The sequence below is a fragment of the Tachysurus fulvidraco genome, chromosome 19 (assembly GCF_022655615.1).
Source record: "Tachysurus fulvidraco isolate hzauxx_2018 chromosome 19, HZAU_PFXX_2.0, whole genome shotgun sequence".
NCBI lineage: Eukaryota > Metazoa > Chordata > Actinopteri > Siluriformes > Bagridae > Tachysurus > Tachysurus fulvidraco.
In genome coordinates, this window is record NC_062536.1 from 1,664,498 (window position 1) to 1,685,572 (window position 21,075).

The 21,075-nt window shown below is 41.4% G+C and overlaps 1 protein-coding gene, 1 long non-coding RNA gene and 1 pseudogene across 2 annotated transcripts in view; 2 read left to right on the forward strand and 1 right to left on the reverse strand.

Moving 5' to 3' along the window:
- Positions 1 to 21,075, reverse strand: part of LOC113663787 (NACHT, LRR and PYD domains-containing protein 12-like) — a 631,994-nt gene that overhangs the window by 499,011 nt on the left and 111,908 nt on the right. The gene's annotated exons all lie outside the window — the stretch shown is intronic.
- LOC113663806 overlaps positions 1 to 21,075 on the forward strand; it is a 589,387-nt pseudogene that overhangs the window by 403,681 nt on the left and 164,631 nt on the right.
- Positions 4,190 to 5,928, forward strand: LOC125139560. The gene is made up of 3 exons (XR_007138591.1): positions 4,190 to 4,495; positions 4,720 to 4,904; positions 5,036 to 5,928. It is a non-coding gene; the product is annotated as an uncharacterized LOC125139560 (long non-coding RNA).

Consider the following 21,075-nt stretch of genomic DNA (forward strand, 5'->3'; position numbering starts at 1 on the left):
GTAGTAATGAGAGAGCCATGTTTACTCACCTTTGAAGAAACTCCAGAGTTGAAGCCAGCTAAGATGGATAATGGATATTAAAACTGTAGAAGCTCCCAAACATGAGGCACAATGCAGAAATGAATGAGGAGATGTTTGTGTTGATTAGGTTCTGATACAGACTCAGCGTGTACCAACATCAGCATGTACCAGTTGGACATCTTCTGCCAGACATCTATCTTTTACATGGAAGAACATGGACTCCTCCTCCTCATCAAAGTAGCTGAGCTGAAGCATGAGCATCTCTATCACATCATCTGAGCAGCCTCTCTACAGTCCCCACATCGTATGAATCCTTGCATAATTCTGAAGGAACTTCATGCTCTTGTTGACACAAACTGTGATCATGTAGTCGTGAAGCATTTTCCCTTCAAATCCAAATTTCGTGTGAATGTCTCTTTGAGATCAATCCCAGTGAGTTCCTTGAAGTGGACTGACATGCCAAGTTCATCAGACCAAAACAGCCAGTCCTCTCTAAGGCATTTGATACTTTTTCCTGGTTGACAAGTTGATGCTGTGTGTAAAACGTGGACTTCATTAGACATTTTACTGGATTGGCATCAGAGTGTTGGAACATCACCTGGAGTTTTTCCATCTTTTTGCTGCTGGCTCTCTTGAGTTTCTTCAATGGGCATAAATTTGACATTCCATTTGATGCACCAGTAAGTGTCCTGTATTGCTGCGGTCTCTTGTAATGGGATCTCGTCTGTCTGGTCTGAAACATCGGTCTGATGTTTTCTTTTTCTTATTTTGGGTGTTGAAGTGTGCCTCACATTTTCAATTCTGTTTTGCAACTGTTTGACAAGGGAATGGTAGCCTGTTCCAACAATATCCCCCTCTATTACATCTTGGAGAGTATTGGGATATTTTGGCACCATTTCTGTTGCAACATCAGTTGAATGCCTTTTACCTACATGAGGGCATTTTTCCATCATCTCAGTCACAACAATCCATATCACTTCCTCAGGAAATTTACTGCATGGAATTTCAAAGTTACATTTACGCATTTAGCAGACACCCTTATCCAGATTGACTTACAACTGAGCAACTGAGGGTTAAGGGTCTTGCTCAGGGGCCCAGCAGTGGCAGCTTGGTGGACCTGGGGTTCGAACCCATGACCTTCCGACCAGTAGCCCAACACCTTAACCACTGCGCTACCATACCCCACAAAGTTGTCATCCCAATGTGTTTCAAGTCCTGGGCTGCTGGAGGTGGTTGACGATGAAATTTGGGGTGAAACAGAGTGATTGGGTAGATGAGGCTTCCACAGATGATAGTGAGCTGTTCTAGGGAGTGTGGTCTTTAAATGACAAAAATATATGATTATAATGAATCGCACTGTACAATATTACACAATGTCCATGTCTGCTTCTGATTTTGGTGGTGTGCGGTGTTTTTACTTACATTTCTGTTTCTAAACAGAAAGAAGCTTTCTGGCTTGTACAGGTCTTAATGCAGTCAACAAATCAGCCTCAGTTATAACGTTAGATCATCATACGTCTCGACTCCAATGGACTGCAAGTGCTCTTCCAGGATGTTTTTGTTTATTGCCTGAAGTTGTGGTAGGACTTCCATGATGGTGACATCTAGGAAGCTTTGCTCTGAGTCACTCATAATTGCACCGAAGAAAAAAATGTCACTTTCAAACAGAACAGAAAAAAATACACAGTACATACGGCAGGTTTAAACAGAGCAGGGACATGCATCAGGTAACACTTATATGAATGTCAAACTATTTACAGTGACAAGTGTCACTTAATGGGACTTTATTTTGCCACAATACTGTGTTTTAGTGGAATGACTTCAAGTATCCATCAAGAATGTATAATACCAAAGGAAATCGGGCAGGTCATTAATGTTGATGCACTTGTAACCAATAATGACGTGTAAATTATTTATACAAATCTATAAGTTATTAGCCAGAGAGAAAGTGTTACACACTGTAACCCAAGACTGTCCTTTGTCACAGAATCAGGAAGGAAGATGCCTTCAGAGAGAAGATATCCATCAAAACATAGAACGATGTGTCATTTTGAATCAAGATGAGTAGAAGTTTACCAATCTCCATATACTCATCATTTCTGTTCACAAGAGACTGTCCTTTTTTATATGCAGTGCCCTTGAATGCCTGTGGTAACTGTGGTATTGCTTTCTGAAAAGGCTAACTCCCTGACTGCATGTTTAATAGTGCTACTGTAGAGATTGGGATAAAACACACAGCTATCTTTCACTTGCAGTACTGTAGTTTACGGCATTCTTGCCCAGCTAAAAGATATGCCTGATACATCTGATGACGCTCTGACAAAGTTTGGCAAATTGAAGTTTTTCAACTGTCTGGCATATCTTTTAAAAAAGCTGTGTTTACTTTCAAACCTGAGCCATAACCTTTCCATAACCTTATCAGTGGACCAAATTTCAAAAGCAGTGCTGAATGATGGCACAAATAGTGGTGCTTGGGTTTTAGTAGAATTTCAGGAAACAACATCCTTCTCAACTCCAAATATTCTTGGATCAAAATACCAAGATATGCTATCTGGTACAAGGAAATGTTCTGAGTACAAATAAGATCCAAAATGTCTTTTAGCTGGAGAGCTACTGTAACTGCCATACTTCATCCTCATGGTTTTGCACTTTGTCACCAGTTTTGATTGGTGACAATCTCAAAAGGTTCCAGTTTTGAATGGCTTGCCCTGATAACTTGGCTCTGTCAGGGTTGACAGCACATGGCTTTGTGAATGCTTCAGAACCTTTGTACTTAAACTGCTTGATGCGCCTGTTTAAGAGAGAGTGTGTGAACCATTTTTTTTTCTTTTTTATAATGCCCTTCAGGTACAGTGCTAGATCACATGACAAAACTCCTTCAAAGAGGTCATGACCTAAACAAGGCGGGAGACCAGGCTGGGATACGTGAAAAGTGTATTAAAGATAGAGTTTACCTTTATTCCTCTGACGCTTTGAATGTTTTCAGCCTGGAGATCAGCAACAGCTGCATCATACTTCTCTGGGGTGCGTGGAGTAAAAACAGACATTCGGATCAGCCTCAAACTCATTTCTTGTGATTTCACAGTACCTGCAAAAATAATGAGAGTGGATGAAGTTCTCTGTAAACCCACCTATGCAATGAGAACACAAGTTATCCCCAGCAATGCAGTAAAGACCCCCTTTTACTGTTTCTCCATCTACATTTATTCCATCTGTCTCCAAGGATTTCAGATCTGCCAACAACTCTGAGAAAACTTTGGCTACTCCAAAACACTTAGGGTCATTCTCAACACACAACAAGACTAAAAACATATTATCACTATTTGAGCGCATATGAATGGGTAAAATTTGCTAATGAAAGATAGACTGCAAGAACTTTGTGTGTCTTCTTAGCAGAACCCAGAGGATTCACAATTTCAAATGAATCTTGGTACAAAATCAGTTTGAGGCTTTCAGGGTTTTCATTAAAGAACTGGTGACATTCGAAATTTTGTCCATCATATAAATCCATAAAAACCTCGGCATCAGGATCTCCAAACAGTTGTGATTGTGTATTCCTCCCTAAATGTGATTGTAAAAAGCTCTTCAGAGTTTCTGTCACTGGTATGTAGTTAGCATATTTTTGTGTCATGTTTTCATCCAATCCCAATGCCACTTTTTGGGGTTCTGTGTATTTCAACATTTTTGTGAATGTCTGATTTCTGGAGTATGTTGTTCTTAATTGTCCCTGATGACGGACAGAACAAATCTGACTCTAATGCAGTCACAGATTTTAGTGACCGTTTCATCTGACAGGCTCATATCATTTTTTTAAAAAGGAACTTATTTTAGTTATAGTAAAGGCTTGACCTTTCTCATGCACATTTTGCATTTCCTCAACAATATTCTGTATAGTAGAGGCAGGAATCAGCAGCTGTCCTTGCATTTTAAGGTAAAAGAGACAAATGTTTCTGAGATAAGAATGACTATCATTCTCTGGCATATCAATGTCTGCATGAGCTGTTGGTATGGCTTCATGTGTGTTTTCGGTATCATCTGTATTGGCAATGACAAATGGGGCTAAGGGTGAGTTTCTCTGTACATGTTATCAATACCATCTGGGGAGCTTTATGCTTCCTACACATGTGAGAAGTACATGATGACTTTTTTGTAAACACGATCGTACTACCACTTACTGGACATGACACAGACCTGCCCTCTCTAATATGATCATTTAAGTGAGACACTAGATCTTTCACCGAAACAAGAAGTTAAATAGGTTCATTTGTGTAATAAGTAACTTTGCCTGTTTGCAAAATGTGGCTTGTTTTGAATGTTTCAGGTTTACTTTAAGTTTAACAGGGTTGTTGGAAGAAATCTTAAAGAAGAATTCTTTGGTGTGGTTGATGGGTTGTGTCCAAACTTGATGGAAATCTTCAAGGGTAAGACAGGTCGGATTGGCCAGCAGTTAGCGGAGCTACTACAACAGACAAAGGTGGGTTGATATTTGTTTTTTCTGTAATAATATTGATAGATGGTTCATTCATATTACAAAAACACATTCTCTCCATAACAAGCTAATGGAAGTAAAATGACAGAGGTGAAAATCTCAACTGTACAAATAAAGCTAAACCACTGCATGGAGCGATACCACCAAAGTAAAGAAAGAAAATATGTTTACTTGTTCTACATGTAAATGTGTGCTATACCTCTTTGTAGAGCACTGAGCCAACAGCCACTAGATGTCTTGTCCCGAGGGGACTTCCAGTCATTCTTGGGGATGATGCATCTATGTTCCTCAAGAGCAGCTCTGTGATTAACTTTATTTAAATTATTATTGTTACTTACTTAACATTGTTACTTAATATTGCCATTTTGCTGTACGTTTTGAATTATTTGGGAAGGTGGGTAATGATAATCAGCATTTATGAAGATGTTTCATAGAATTTAACTTGATTTTAACTTGATTTGTCTGATAATGTGCCTTTCCTGTTACCAAGAGGCTCTTTATTGTCTTGTCTCTCACACAATACAGAATCTTAATGATGGAAAATTCTTGAACATTCCAGTGGGAATTCTCTGCTATGAGGAAAACAGAGCCACAAGTCCAGCATCAACACAACTGAACCCCTCAAGAGTGGGGGTCATCCTGGAGGGCAGCCTTGTAAAGGATGCACACACCAACCTACCTAAAGCAATGTGCCTCTTGTTTGGCTTTACCTATGCACTAAACTTGGAGTACCCAAAGTGCATGAAAAACACTTATCTTCATTCAGCAGGTTATACTAAGCTTAGGTTGAAGTGAGCTACTACCAAAGGTTCAAAAGCTGAATGATCTTGCAGTGTAAGACACATTTATGATCATGGCACAATTGCAAATATTCTTGCAGTTGGTCATTTTGTAATATATGTTTCTTCTTGTAATAAATGTGTCCAGTGTTCTTACAAATGTTTGTTAAACCTGAACTGAAACTGTTTAACAGAGGACACATTTTAGAAAGTTGCAGTTTGTGTTTTTTGAAGGTGAAGCAGGGTTTGTTGGGAAACCAGCAGGGTAGTGGGACTTGGTTTGGGAACCCCTGCTGTAAACATAATGGTTTTATGTTAAATGTTGTATAATACTGTGACACTTAATGTTTACATGGTAAGTGTTGTTAAAATGTGTTTTTATTTTCCAGATTTGAAATTTATGTACTGAGCAAACAAAAAAAAAAAACTATGTTGGAGGAAATTGTTTCACAATTCATCAAACACGTTTCATTTGCTAAAACAAAAAATGCAGTTTCGGGGTTTTTCGAAGTGATTGTCAGAGAAAATATCTGTAGCAATATGTAAGAATAGACTGTAGTACCTGGTGTTAAAAACACATTTTGGTCATTTTACTGTTCTTACTGTTTAAAGCTTATTTTTGAAAACTGGTTTTACATCTTGTAGTTCATAAATAGCATCACTATCAATGACATTTATTGCTTTGTAATATGTTTCAATAAAATAAAAGACAATTATTGCATTATGTGGTCATGGTTTTAAGTGAATTTGACTTTAGTCGAATATTAAGTTCTTAATATTTTGCATTTAAGTTGACAACTTAAACAGTTTAAAATTTTCCACAGTTGAACACTTAAAGCAATTAAGTGTATATGACTTTAAAAAAGTTCATTATAGGGACGTGACCAAGACACTATAAATAAGTATGCCGATGGCTCACATACAATGTTTACTGAAGTGTAAGTTAAAGTTTTTGTCAGTTTAACAAGATAGTTTTAATTTAACAATTATTAGTTAGTATTATTAGTATTATTGGGATTCTACAATTACAGTTGTAATAACACTTACAGTAACTGATTTAAATCTAAGTTCATATGAAAATGCAATTAAATATGACAAATGGCAGTGTTGTGTTCATGCAGATAAAGATGTAAGTGTTCTGTTTTGAGTCTAGGAGATCATCCCTCCACTCATATCAAGTCAAGTCAAGACACAAAGCTTTTATTGTCATTTCAACCATATATAGCTGTTACAGTGCACAGTGAAATGAGACTATGTTTCAGGATCAAGGTGCTACTTAAAACAAAGACAGGACTGAGACTTAGTAAGTAGATCTAGCCACATAAAGTGCATCTGTGCAACCTTCTGCAAACAGTGCAGGACAAGACAAACAAGACAGACAAGACAGTACACAAAATACAAAAAAGACAATACACAAAGGACAATCAACAGAAACAGTGCCGACCGTCCAGTGTAAATACTGTATGTTCAGACAATATTGCTTGCAGTCATATTAGAATGAACACATATCTGCCTTAACACCAAGATCGGCTAATACTGTAGCGCATAGGTGTCAAACTCAAGATGAGATCATTTTATATAGATCTATTATTATTGTTATTAATGGCCCGGTGATATGAAATGCTGATAACACACAAACTACACATCCCATAATGCAGTGCAACAGCTGCCTTGCCGAACGATCGATTTTTTTTTCGGGAACATTCCCGCATCAATAAAGGCTGTTAAAGCTAAATTTACCACAGAAAATTATTGTAGAAGCTAAATTTACTAGTTTATTACTAAAGCTAAATTTACCAAAGAAAGTTACTGTTAAAGCTAAATTTACCACAGAAAGTTATTGTTAAAGATAAATTTAACACAAAAAGTTATTGTAGCAGCTTATTTACCACAGAAAGTTACTGTTAAGGCTGAATTTACCACAGAAAATTATTGCCAAATTTAAATTTACCACAAAAAGTTAAGGTTAAAGCTAAATTTACCACAGAACGTTATTGTAGAAGCTTAATTTACCACAGAAAGTTACTGTTAAAGCTGAATTTACCACAAAAAATATTGTAGAAGCCTTGTTTACCAAAGAAAGTTACTGTTAAAGCTAAATTTACCACAGAAAGTTATTGTTAAAGCTAAATTTACCACAGTTTATTGCTAAAGCAAAATTTACCACAGAAAGTTATTGTAAAAGCTTAATTTACCACAGAAAGTTACTGTTAAAGCTAAATTTACCACTGAAAGTTATTGTTAAAGCTAAATTTACCACAGAAAGTTATTGTTAAAGCTTAATTTACCACAGAAAGTTATTGTTAAAGCTTAATTTATCACAGAAAGTTACCGTTAAAGCTAAATTTACCACAGAAAGTTATTGTTAAAGCTAAATTTACCACAGTTTATTGCTAAAGCTAAATTTACCACAAAAAGCTATTGTAGAAGCTTAATTTACCACAGAAAGTTACTGTTAAAGCTAAATTTACCACAAAAAGTTATTGTAGAAGCTTAATTTACCACAGAAAGTTACTGTTAAAGCTAAATTACCACAGAAAAGTATTGCCAAATTGAAATTTACCACAAAAAGTTACCGTTAAAGCTTAATTAACCACAGAAAGTTACTGTTAAAGCTAAATTTACCAAAAAAAGTAATTGCTAAAGCTAAATGTACCACAGTTTATGGCTCAAGCTAAATGTACCATGGGTGGTTATTGTTAAAGCTAAATTTACCACAGAAAGTTATTGTAGAAGCTTATTTACCACAGAAAGTTACTCTTAAAGCTATATTTACCACAGAAAGTTATTGTTAAAGCTAAATTTACTACAAAAAGTTATTTTAGAAGGTTATTTACCACAGAAAGTTACTGTTAAACTATATTTACCACAGAAAGTTATTGTTAAAGCTACATTTACCACAGAAAGTTATTGTAGAAGCTTATTTACCACAGAAAGTTACTCTTAAAGCTAAATTTACTACAGAAAGTTATTTTAGAAGCTTAATTTACCACAGAAAGTTACTGTTAAAGCTAAATTTACCACAGAAAGTTACTGTAGAAGCTTATTTACCACAGAAAGTTACTGTTAAAGCTATATTTGACACAGAAAGCATCAGCCTCACAACCATTACATGGACATTGTCCAAACACAGAGTGCGGATGAAGTAGTGATGGCCAGTTCGTGAACGAATCGTTCTTTTGAACCAGTTCTTTTTAGTGAACTGGATGAACCGGTTCACCAAATCGGACTGATTCGTTCTAAACAGTTCGCGACTTGAGTCAGAGCTGATCCACAAGTTACTAAAGTTACTCACTTTCAGTCATGCCTGACAGTCGGTCTGACTCTAAATAAACTAATATCCCGGAGTATATGTAACTCCTGTACACTGAACTGAGACATGTTGTGCTGAGAGAACTGTGAGCACGAGCTGTTGATACTGCGCATGCGTGAATTACTGAACCGATACAGCGAATCATCAGTACATTGAACTGAGAACTGCTTGTTTCGGACGTGTCCGAGAACTGATGAACTAGTACAGCGAATCATCAGTACATTGAACTGAGAACTGTTTCTTTCGGACGCGTCCAAGAACCGATGAACTGTTGATACTGCCCATGCTTGAATAACTGAACTGGTACAGCGAATCATCAGTACATTGAACTGAGAACTGCTTGTTTCGGACACGTCCGAGAACCGATGAACTAGTACAGCGAATCATCAGTACACTGAACTGAGAACTGTTTTGGACGCGTCCGACATACTGTTGATGCTGCGCATGCGTAAACCTTCAGAGCAAATTATACATATTGGGATATGCATAGTATCTAGTCATACATTTATATAAAAAAAAAATCAATATATGTCACTCAATATATGTCAGTTAATTTTACTATTGACTATTGTGCAGGTTAGTCTGTATTTTTATATGCCGCTTTTTGTAAATTGATGAAGATTAGTTTATTAACTTTATATCTTTAAGACACGTAAAACATCCACATTTGCACATAAATGCCTGTACTGCGTGTTTTAGTTGCAAAACTTAAATGTAAGAAACGTATTCAACTAAAGTTATGATTACAAAGAACTTTTCGAATGTGTTAAATTGATTGTATTAATATCTGCCGGCAGCTGGATAATGGAATTAGCGTCATTACGTCATTGTGAATGACGTCATTACGTCAGGACGTAAAAGAACTGGTGAACTGGATTTTTGAACTGGTTCATTAAATCGAACTGTCCGAAAGAACCGGTTCGCGGAAAAGAACTGAACTTCCCATCACTAGGATGAAGCAGCTCTACACTGTTCCCTTTGAGAGGAACAGTGAGAGAGTCAAGGAACTACGATAACAATATGTCCAGGTATAGTGTATATTCAATTCAATGTCCAGTTCTATAAGCTTTGCACTTTGCAAGTAGGTAATCTACACAGTAATAGGTTACAGTACAGTATGGTATACAGTAATGACATGATATACAAAAACTTTGTTTAAGAGAGTTATGGAATTGAGTTGTAGACGAAATATAATTGGAAAAAGGGCCACAGTCGATGTGCCAGGACAGAGAGGGGCAAACATTACCATGTGTGCAGCAATGGCAAGTGCAGGATTACTCCTTCACAGATGTCAGGTTAGACCCTATAATACCGAGCGCCTCCTTGCCTTTCTCAATGATCTCCACCAGTGCCTGGTACCAGAGCAGGATCAGGAGGGTGAAAACATGAGGACCTTTGTAATTACCTGCAACAATGCTGCTTTCCATCATTCGCAAGCAATAACAGCATGGATTGAAGTCCACCCAAGACTGGTAAGTCCCTTCCTTCCACCCTATTCACCTTTCCTCAACCACATAGAGGAGTTCTTTTCTGCATGGAGGTGGAAGGTTTATGACCATCAGCCACATGACCAGATGTCTCTCCTTGAAGCCATGGATGCTGGCTGCAGTGACATCACAGTTCAAGATTGCCAAGGGTGGATCCGACATACCAAGTGGTTTTATCCCAGGTGCATCGCCTTGGATGATATCAGATGTGATGTTGACAAAAACATGTGGCCTAACCCTGAAGATCGCAGGGATTAGATACATTAATTTTGTGCTATTTTTAGTTCCCCCCTTCTTATCTGGGCTTTTTGCTGTTTTTTTTTTTTTTTTTTATGTTTTTCAGAATGCTCTTATATATGATATTTTGTCCACTGTAAGCAATACTGTAAAACTTTTTCTGTTCTATTATATTGTGTTTCTACTGTACCTCCTTTAGTAAACAGTAAAGAAAAAATAACTGATTTGCTTTTTACTGGAATGCGTTTGAATGTGAACATTACTGTACATGTGGACATACAGTTCCCAACTAAATTTTGCGTAAAAGGTGGATTGCATGTTACCTGAAACCTAAAAGTCTATTCAGCTTTTCTAATGTCAACAATAGCCGTTTTATTTTGAAACCTGGTGTACTTTGATCGACTGCATATACCTTGTGAAGTGAAAAAAAGTGTTATTCTTTGACAGGATAATTTTATTTTGAGTCAGATTTCCAGTGTTTCAGTAAAGTCAGTGTGTGCAGAGAAAGATGTGTTATGTTTTGAAATGGAGAGCTAGTATATATTTAACAAAATGTGTTTTTGAGAGAAAAATTATCAATTTGGCCAATTGTGTTTTGTAGGTGTAAGTCTGTGTTAAGAGTTTATAAAAATTATCTTAAGTATAGTAAGTAAACTTTAAGATTGTTTAATAAGTTAATGCAGAATAAGGCATTAATATGTGCTTAATAAGAACTAATAAATACCCAATATTCTATTAATATTCATGCTATTACACAACTAGTTAAATGACCCTAAAATAAAGTGTTACTGTGCATGTTATGGAAGAATGCAAGTACCTGCAGGGGGTTTGGCCTCAATGACACTCCAGTAAGCAGTATGCTGTGTGCAATTGACCGAGGAACACAGGTTACAAGTCAACTTAAATTGCATTAAATCTTGTTGTTTTAAACAAAATTCTGCTGCAAGATTTTTTTTTAACTACATCTAAGTTCGTTGTAATAGGCAACTCTGCATTCCCAGTTTATTTCCATATATTCCCGTTAATTCCCATGGAAAGTTTCCAGCCTTGAAAATTCCCAGAATTTTGCAACCCTAACATTTGATCATGTGGATGGTCCATCTTCCATCTCCATCTTCCATCGCCAGGCTGAGAAAAACTCCTCAATTTGGTTGAGGAAAGGGGAGTAAGGGGCAAGGAAATGGGACATCATTCTTGTATCAAACAAACTGTGACTGCACGTGAATGGTGGAATGCCACATTGTCCAATATATGTTATCACATGGGAAAGTGGTCTCCCACCTTTCTACCTCTGGCACCAGTCTTTCGTGCAGGTTTTCTAAAAACAGGAGAAGGCGGTCGGTGTTGTAGGGGCCAATCTCACATTTATGAAGAAGTGCACCGTTGTTGGAGATTGTGGCACACATGGTGATATTGGCTCCTCTCTGGCACAGCACGGTAACTGTGGCCCTTTTGCCAATTATGTTTCTCCCACGGCGACGCCTTTTCGCCAAATTGAAGCCAGCCTCGTCAACATAGATAATTTCATGTTCTTTGATGCGCTCACTGTTCCTTTCAAAAGGAACTTTATATAGTTGTTTCATTCGGACTCTGTGTTTAGCTAGAGTCTGAAAAATGGATGTTATACTGATTGCTGCAATGTTCCCAAAGACAAGGTTGTCCTCTACAACTCTGGACTGAATGTCCTTCAGTTTTTTTTTATTGTAAGCAATCACCATGTTGACAAAAGCAAGTTCCTGTTCTTCATTCAAGAGCTTTCCTCTGCCCCTGGAGGGATGAAAACAGTTACATATTTGAGATCGGAGGCATACAGTCACTCTAATAGAGTAAATGGTAAAATTATTTACACTTTGCTGTAGGAGAAGCAATGTCCTACGTGTTGGTTTCTCTGAAAACACGGACAATGGATGCCACTGTGTCCAGGCTGAGATTTGGCTGTACTCGTTCACCAGCCTCTCTGTATGATAGCCCGTGGTTTGACATGATCTCTTATTTGATCAGTTACCTTAGCTCTGGTCCTTCTTTGAGCGCCACCATACATTCTAACTCCTCTCCCTTGTCCTTGTCCTTGCCCCACTCTTCTGCCTCGTAATGGTACTTGTCCTCCTCTCCCTCGTGCAGGCATTTTCTTTCTTTCTTTCTTTCTTTCTTTCTTTCTTTCTTTCTTTCTTTCTTTCTTTCTTTGTGTTGCTCTATATTGTTCCTTTTCCACACAAGATCAGCCCAGAGAGTCCTCTTTTAGACCATATGATCATGCGATTGAAAAAACCTCAACACCTGAGTGTGGTTCCTAGATGGGAATCAGCTGTGATTTGATTTCGCAATAGAATAAAATACAGGGAATATATTTGTGTTTCAATTTACAATATGAACAGCTGTTCACTTTGACTTTAACCTATACAAGTTATGTTTAGAACATGATGTAATCTGTTCTGACATACAGTGTGAAAGCATTTGTAAATTAGAATGTAAAATGACATTATTTTGGTCTTGGTTAAGCTTGTGTATAAAAGACATTCAAGCATTTTAAATTGGTGTTAACTGTATGCATTTTGTATCAAAGCAACAAGAAATGTGTTAATTGCATAGCCTACAAAGACGGATGTTGTGCTAACCGTGTTAAGAGTTTAGGAAACTTGTTAAATGTATTGAAAAAACTGTCATAGCGATTGTAAAAAACTATAAGATCAGATTGCCTGAAGATTTAGCCTTTTCAGCATATTCATCTGCCGATCTCTCAAGAGCACAAATGTCCGCCTCCATCCTAGCCCTTTTTTTTTTCAAATCTTCCAACTAATCATTGAAAGCCTTCCTCTTTATACAGGTACCCATGGTACTTCTGTCTGGCTCCTACAGCTGAAAGGAGCAGCTCCTTTGTGATTTGTACCTTGGTTACACCCCCCTACAGATCTGACATGGTCAACAATGAGCCTCTGATTCTCAACTATTAATTCTTTGTTGATTGAAAAACCGCTTTCAACGCTTGCCTGACCATGTGATAAGACAAGAAGAATCACCACATTCCACACTCTGGAAAGTGATGGTTTTGTTCAAATTGTCTCATACAACAGGGTGTCCACTTGAGCAGTTTTGGGGTCAAATTCCCTGAACTTGTTCCCTGTTCCTTACTTTCAGCCATGCGTCTCGGGTCAAGGCACTGCATGCTTCTCACTAACATTTGATGCACTGGAGCCTTTTTCAGCAACTTCTCAATTAGTGTGATCAACAGTTTCTTGTAGTCCTTCTTAATCTCTAGTCTATCTGAAATCTTGAGTTTGGTCGGGGTGGCTTCTGCTGTTAACCCAATATCAATCTGAAAACTGTCCTGCAGACTGCTGTCTTGAAAAGGGACATGGAGGAGCTTTAGAGTGGATGTGGCCTCTTCCAGATGCTTTTCCTTCAGAAATCGTCCCATGGTGATGATGAAAATGTAAAATTAAGTGATTGTATTCTTCAGTTTGATAACTTAATTTGCAAATTTACAAGCCAAATTAAAATTACAAATGTATCTTTTGAGCTAAAAACAACTGATATTTTTACTTATTTAACCACAAATTAATTTACTAAACCACAAGAATAAACATTACATGAACTGTTTTCTAAAAACAAACCAATAAATTGGTCTAGACAGTAATAGTAAAATAATAAACATGTTACTTTAACTTAATTTCATATATAATAATAAGTGATCGTGCAGGCGCTTCCTTTAGTTAATGTGGTGGCAAAAAAAAATAAAAAATTTGTTGTTTGGTCAGTAGGTGACGCTCAATTTTAATAGCTCTAAAAAAAAAACCACATCTCTGAACAGTGTTTTATTCCACTGCCCTGCATCTGACATTTCTAAACACAATGTAGATGTTTATGATGTAAAACTTGGCGGGGTGCTTCTATTTTATCCGGTGCAGCTTTTGCAATCTTTACAATAGTGTTAGTGGAAACGCACAGACCAAATGCATGCTAGTTAAGCCATCCCACGTGATACCACTCAGCCAATCATGTCTGTGCATTATTGCAACTCAACAGTGCAAGACAGAGAGAGAATTACAGTAAAGTTACACATGAAAGAAAGATAGCGATATATGCGAAACAAGGGACAGAAACAGCCGAGTGAGATGGAGAAAGGGAGAGAAACAGACAAGTGAGACGGAGAAAGGGAGAGAAACAGACAAGTGAGACGGAGAAAGGGAGAGAAACAGACGAGTGAGACGGAGAAAGGGAGAAAAACAGACGAGTGAGACGGAGAAAGGAAGAAAAACAGACGAGTGAGATGGAGAAAGGGAGAAAAACAGACGAGTGAGATGGAGAAAGGGAGAATAAAGGACAAATGGCGCTTTCCAAAAAAAAGAAAAGTGGACAGCGAAAATAGAGCATTTAATCCAGAATGGACAAACTCATTTCTGTTCATACTTCATACTAAATATCTCTAGGTTATGACCGTAACCCTAATTCCCTGAGGAACGAGACGCTGCGTTGAAACGCTATGGGAACGCCCCTGCGTGACCGCGCTCTGAACCACGTGTGTAATCTGACCAATAGGCGTTGGGACGTGACGTCATCAGCGGGTGACGTCGCGTAAACAGGAAGCTACAAATGGCTGCGAGATGGACAAGACGCTAGCTTCTGCTCATTCAGGTAAGCGCTGTTTTTCTGATACTGTGTTTTTCTGATCGAGTGATGGCTGGACAAGACGCTAGCTTCTGTGAGAGAAGGTAAGAGCCGCAGGGATGCGGAGAGTGTGGCACGGAGATGCAGCGTCTCGTTCCTCAGGGAACTAGGGTTACGGTCGTAACCTAGAGACGTTCCCTTTCGGAACTCGAGCTGCGTCGAAACGCTATGGGAACGAGTGTCCAATCATGCCACACTGACCAGACACTGCGTAGAGAGTGAGGGCCTTGGCACAGACAGAGGAGCCCGGGGTGGCTCTGAGGTCAAGGTCATAGAACCTGACGAAGGTCAGCGGGCTGGACCAACCAGCAGCGCCACAGATGTCTTGGAGTACCACTCCAGCGGACTAGGCCGTAGAGGCCGCCACACTCCGGGTGGAAGCCAGAGAGCTTGTAAGACGACAATCGCATCCACTACCCATCAGCTCAACATCTGCATAGCGGCCGGGAAACCCTTACTGTTAGAGCCGTAGCAGACGAGCAGCTGCACCGATTCTCTCCATGGACTCGTCCTGCGGAGGTAAGTGACTAGTGCTCGCACTGGACACAGTTGGTTCTTGCTTCTGTTTGGGGGCTGTAAATGAAGGAAGCTCTGGAGCGGAGAAGGGTCTCTACTACCTCGGTAGAGAGACCAGCCGCTATGAACTGTGCCCCCTCAGGGGCCACAGCCACAGCCTCCACAGTTCCGCCCGCCTGTGAGAGGAGATCCCTCCTGGGAGGAATTTCCCACAGAGGGCCCTCGAGTAGGGACACCAGATCTGCAAACCATGGCTTGCCCGGCCATCGAGGTGCTACCAGGAGGAGACGGACTCCATCCCGGCGAACTCTCTCCAGAACTCCAGGGAGCAGTGCAATCGGACGGAAAGGCGTACAGGCGTAGCCTCAGTGCAAGGTCTCCCGGGTTGCAAACAGATCCACCTGGGCTCTGTAGAACCTCCGCCACATGAACTCCACCACCTCGGGGTGGAGACGCCATTCCTCAGGCCTCGGCCCCTGCTCTGACATTCACCCGTCCCGGGATATAAAGGGCCCTCAAAGAGAGGAGTCTGTCCCGAGACCACAAGAGGACTGCTCATGCTAGCTTGTACAAAGGGCAAGATCGGAGGCCCCCTTGGTGGTTGATGTAGGAGACCACCGCAGTATTGTCCATGCGGACCAATACATGGCGATCTCGCCGGTCCGGGAGGAAGCGTTTTAACCCCCAAAACACCGCCATCATCTCCAGGCAATTTATGTGCCACGAGAGACGTGGGCCGCTCCACAGGCCTTGGGCGGAGTGGCCACTCATGACCGCACCCCACCCCGTGAGGGAGGCGTCCGTCGTTAGCGTCACGCGGCGACATGGAGCCCCCAACACGGGGCCTTGGGACAGAAACGTTCGGTCTTTCCAAACATCCAAGGCTCGAAGGGCACGCCGTGAGACCTTGATGAAACGATATGGGTTTCCCCTGAGAGAAAACCCCCTGCCCCGGTGCCACCACTGGAGGGGCCTCATGTGCAGGAGGCCGAGTGGGATTATGCTGGGCGCCACAGCCATGAACCCTAGCAGCCTCTGGAACTGCTTCACAGTGAGTGGCTGGCCTTCCCGCACTCTCCTGACCGAGGTGAGGATGACTTCGACCCGAGCAGGTGACAACCGTGCCTGCATCCTGGCCGAGTACCATATCACGCCCAAAATGGTGGTTCTCTGTGCTGGAGAGAGCACGCTTTTGCTGGCGTTTAGCCGAAACCCAAGCACCTTCATGCAGGCGAGGACGACATCTCGATGACGCAATGCCTGGCACTCCGACTGAGCCAGAATCAACCAGTCGTCGAGGTAATTTAAAATGCAGATGCCCTGGAGCCGCAGCGGGGTCAGTGCTGCGTTGACGCATTTCGTGAAAGTGCGGGGTGAGAGTGCTAGGCCGAACGGGAGGACCCGATATTGGTAAGCTTCGCCCCTGAAAGCAAACCTAAGGAACCTCCTGTGTGCAGGAAGGATGGAAACGTGAAAGTACGCATCTTCCAGATCTATTGTGACGAACCAGTCCCCTGACCTGATCTGAGTCACGACCTCCCTGAGGGTGAGCATCCTGAACCTGAGCCTCCTGAGAGAGCGGTTCAAGGAGCGTAGATATAGAATGGGATGCAACCCGCCATCCTTCTTCAGAACGATGAAGTACGGGCTGTAAAAGCCTGACTCTCGAACCGAGGGGGGGACCACCTCGATGGCTCCTTTCCTCAGGAGTGTGTGCACTTCTTGTTCCAGGACCAGAGCCTGCTCAGGTCCCACCAGGGTGGGACACATCCCGTTGAAACGGGGAAGAGAGGACGCGAACTGAACCGTGTAGCCGTCCTCTATGGTCCGCAGGACCACCGGGAGACTCCTGGCAGCTCCTCCCAAGCTGTCAGAAAGTTCCTCAGGGGAACCAGCCCCTCAGGGCTGGCCTCTGACCCACTCAGAGCAGCTGGGGCCAAGCCCTGCAGCTGATGGCGCCTCGCGAGACCAGCCTCCATGACCCGAACGGCCGGAGCCATGTACTGCGGCCGTTGACACCTCCTGAGAGGCGGCGGGCCTCCCCCATCCGTACCGAGACTTTGGGCGGAAGTGGAGGGAGGTGCCCGCTGGAGGGGTGCCGTGCTATGGAGCACATCCTGTGGCAGAGCCAATGGCCTAGCGCCCCGGTGGTGCAGGGGAGGGATGGGCACCAGCACGTGTGGTGTGCCCCATCCCCCCAACCGTAGACCGTCAGGATCTACACACCACTGCCCGTTTGTCGGAGGTGAGGGTGACCCTCAGGTCACCCTGCTCCTTCCTGGGCCTAGAGCATCGCCTAGGGCCTTTAGGCCCTGCCCACGGAGATCGGGTGGCCACGCTCTGTCTCTGGGCTTCGCGGTGCCCGGAAGGACCGCTCTCCGAAGAGCGCTCTCCGGGAGCGAAGTGTGCGCATAGCCATGCGGCTGCAATGTGAGCAATTGACTCCCTCGAGAGCCGAATTGTGCATGCTCCACTCCCAAGCAAACAACGCATCGATCGTGCGAATCCTTCCCGGTAATAAAACGGGGACACGGAAAAACACACTTTCGGAATTTTTGTCTGCCAGACATCACTCGATCAGAAAAACACAGTATCAGAAAAACAGCGCTTACCTGAATGAGCAGAAGCTAGCGTCTTGTCCATCTCGCAGCCATTTGTAGCTTCCTGTTTACGCGACGTCACCCGCTGATGACGTCACGTCCCAACGCCTATTGGTCAGATTACACATGTGGTTCAGAGCGCGGTCATGCAGGGGCGTTCCCATAGCGTTTCGACGCAGCTCGAGTTCCGAAAGGGAACCAGTGTGTCTCATATGTACAGAAACAGATGAGTAAGAAGGAGAAAGGGAGAGAAACAGACGAGTGAGACTCATTTCTGTTCACACTTCACACTAAACCAGTGTGTCTCATATGTACATAAACAGTGGCACTTTTAATAAAGTGGATATGTTTGTTCAAAACCTTTATGTTTTGTACAAACATATCCACTCAAATCTGAAGACAGCGTTCCTGAGACAGCTTTCCCAGGTCTGAGGAAAGTAGCCCTATACATCCTGACAATGTTTGGCTCTACATACAACTGCGAGGCAGCTTTCTCTACAATGAACATTCATTCTCTACCGCTTTATCCGAACTACCTCGGGTCACGGGGAGCCTGTGCCTATCTCAGGCGTCATCGGGCATCAAGGCAGGATACACCCTGGACAGAGTGCCAACCCATCGCAGGGCACACACACACTCTCATTCACTCACGCAATCACACACTACGGACAATTTTCCAGAGCATGTCACCTACCATGCATGTCTTTGGACCGGGGGAGGAAACCGGAGTACCCGGAGGAAACCCCCGAGGCACGGGGAGAACATGCAAACTCCGCACACACAAGGCGGAGGCGGGAATCGAACCCCGACCCTGGAGGTGTGAGGCGAACATGCTACCCACTAAGCCACCGTGCCCCCTACAATGAACATAATCCAAACTAAATATGGTCCCAGGCTCACTAATGAGCAGCACCACATGTGTATGAGAACGGCCCTGACTCCATTCAAGCCCAGGTTTAACATCCTGCAAAGCTAGAGCTCAGTTCTCTCACTGAGATATAAAAGGGGAAAGTAAAGCACTTATTTAAACATACACAATTTTCACATTTTATTTATTTTCTCTTATTTTGAAATGTAGCCCTACTTTATTTAATGAGAGAACTTTATACATATCTACAATCATATATATGTTCTGTTCTATGTTACATGACAATAAATATTGTCAAAAAGTTTTTGAATTGTACAGAATTTATTTGATTTGACAGTCAGGTTAACTACTTAGACATTATAATCTTCCGTACCTTTGCTTCAAGAAATTCTCTCTTACTGGACATCTTTCAATTTTAGTTGAATACCTCTGCTCTAGACTATATAAAGGAAAATGTCAAAAATGTCATTTTAATTTTGCATTTTGTGTTTCTGAATGTTTGTACTGCAGTGTATATAATTATATAAGGATAAAAACATTATAAGCAAACATACAATTTATGTTTGTCCTTACCTTTAATCAGTTTCTACATATCACCGGAGAAAAATGGCAGCATTGGTTGGTCAGGCTGATACATGGTGAGGAAGAGGTCGATTTCTCTATCAATGCTGTTGAATATTACCACTTTCACTGGGAAGAGAGGATCAGCACAGCGCATCTTCACCTCTTCAAATGACTTTTCTTTTGGATTGGGTAGTTCACCTCTCCTACCATCTCAATGTATTGTTTGACATGTGGCCAGAGTAGCAGTCCTCTTTCTGAAACATTGACATTCTCAATCCACCAGTGCTTACATAATTTAAACATGGGAGTTTTAGTTCATTCATTTTGGTTCCATACATCTGCCAACCTCAAAGCCAGTCCAAAAGTGCATAAATATGAGCACTTGTGTTCGCCGCATGCAAAGCTGGCCGTTATCTTGCTGTCTGGGAACATCGTCTAAAAAAGCTGGTCTGTGTCTTCACAAGACTTGAAGGAATATCGCGAATTAGCCACCTTTAGTGCCCACAGTACCTCTGCAGTTAGGGTTTAATTTCTGGATACAGCACTCAAAATGGTCCCTTGTTTTACAGTGGATGAGAGGGAAGCATAGCAGCTGGGAGCTGGTGTCAAGTAAGTTACACACGGGTGAAAAAGCCAGTGATGGGGTTGGGAGCTGTCGAGCACGCAGCTGCAGACTGATGCTTTGCACCTTTAGCATGGCTAGACAGCGCTGCTCTCCCATGTTTGAAATGTCAAACTTTTTATGCGACAATGTACATTTAGCACGTCCCGGGTCCTGATCTTTCTCCAGACACCCCTCATACTTTTCATCATGAAGCCATACATTTTTTAAATCTGCATTTCCCTGGCATTGCTACATAACATTAGCATACACTGTAAAAAATGATTGTGTTTTAGTCAGGTGAACAAGTAAAATCATGTCCTGTCAACTTGCAGTGCCTCACTACACAATTGGATGAGTTCTAACAACCTCGACTTGATGGGAAATGGAAAACTTGAAATAACAAGTTCATATAACAACAAATCATAGTTCCATCATTTTTCTGTGTAATGCGCATGTGCTAGAAACTCTAGGTCTTTATGACGTTCTATTTTAACAAAGTTGAGACAGACGCGCCACCCACCATTTTCTGCACTGGAAGTTGCTGATCATGCCAGAAAAGATGAAGGAGCCCGCGATTACAGATGGACTTGATTCACTGCAAATAATGAAATGAGTAAGTACACATTCTTTAATGTTAATTTAGACTTGTTTCATTAGCGCTGACCGTCCGCGTTTTGATTTTATTCAATCACATGTTGCAAACTTCATTAATACTGAATACAGTTCACTGAATTGAGACCTGCTGTGCTGAGCATGGTCTAGTTTAAGCTTTATGAGCTTAATCCTCGTCTCTGTAAAAAGGTAATAGAGACTAGTTCACTTTAAAATACTATAAGAATAAAATCTGTTTGCCCATTAGAACACTATGGGTGCTTTTCCAAGATAACGATGATATTATTATTTAACTGAAGTTATGATTAAAAATTAGTTTA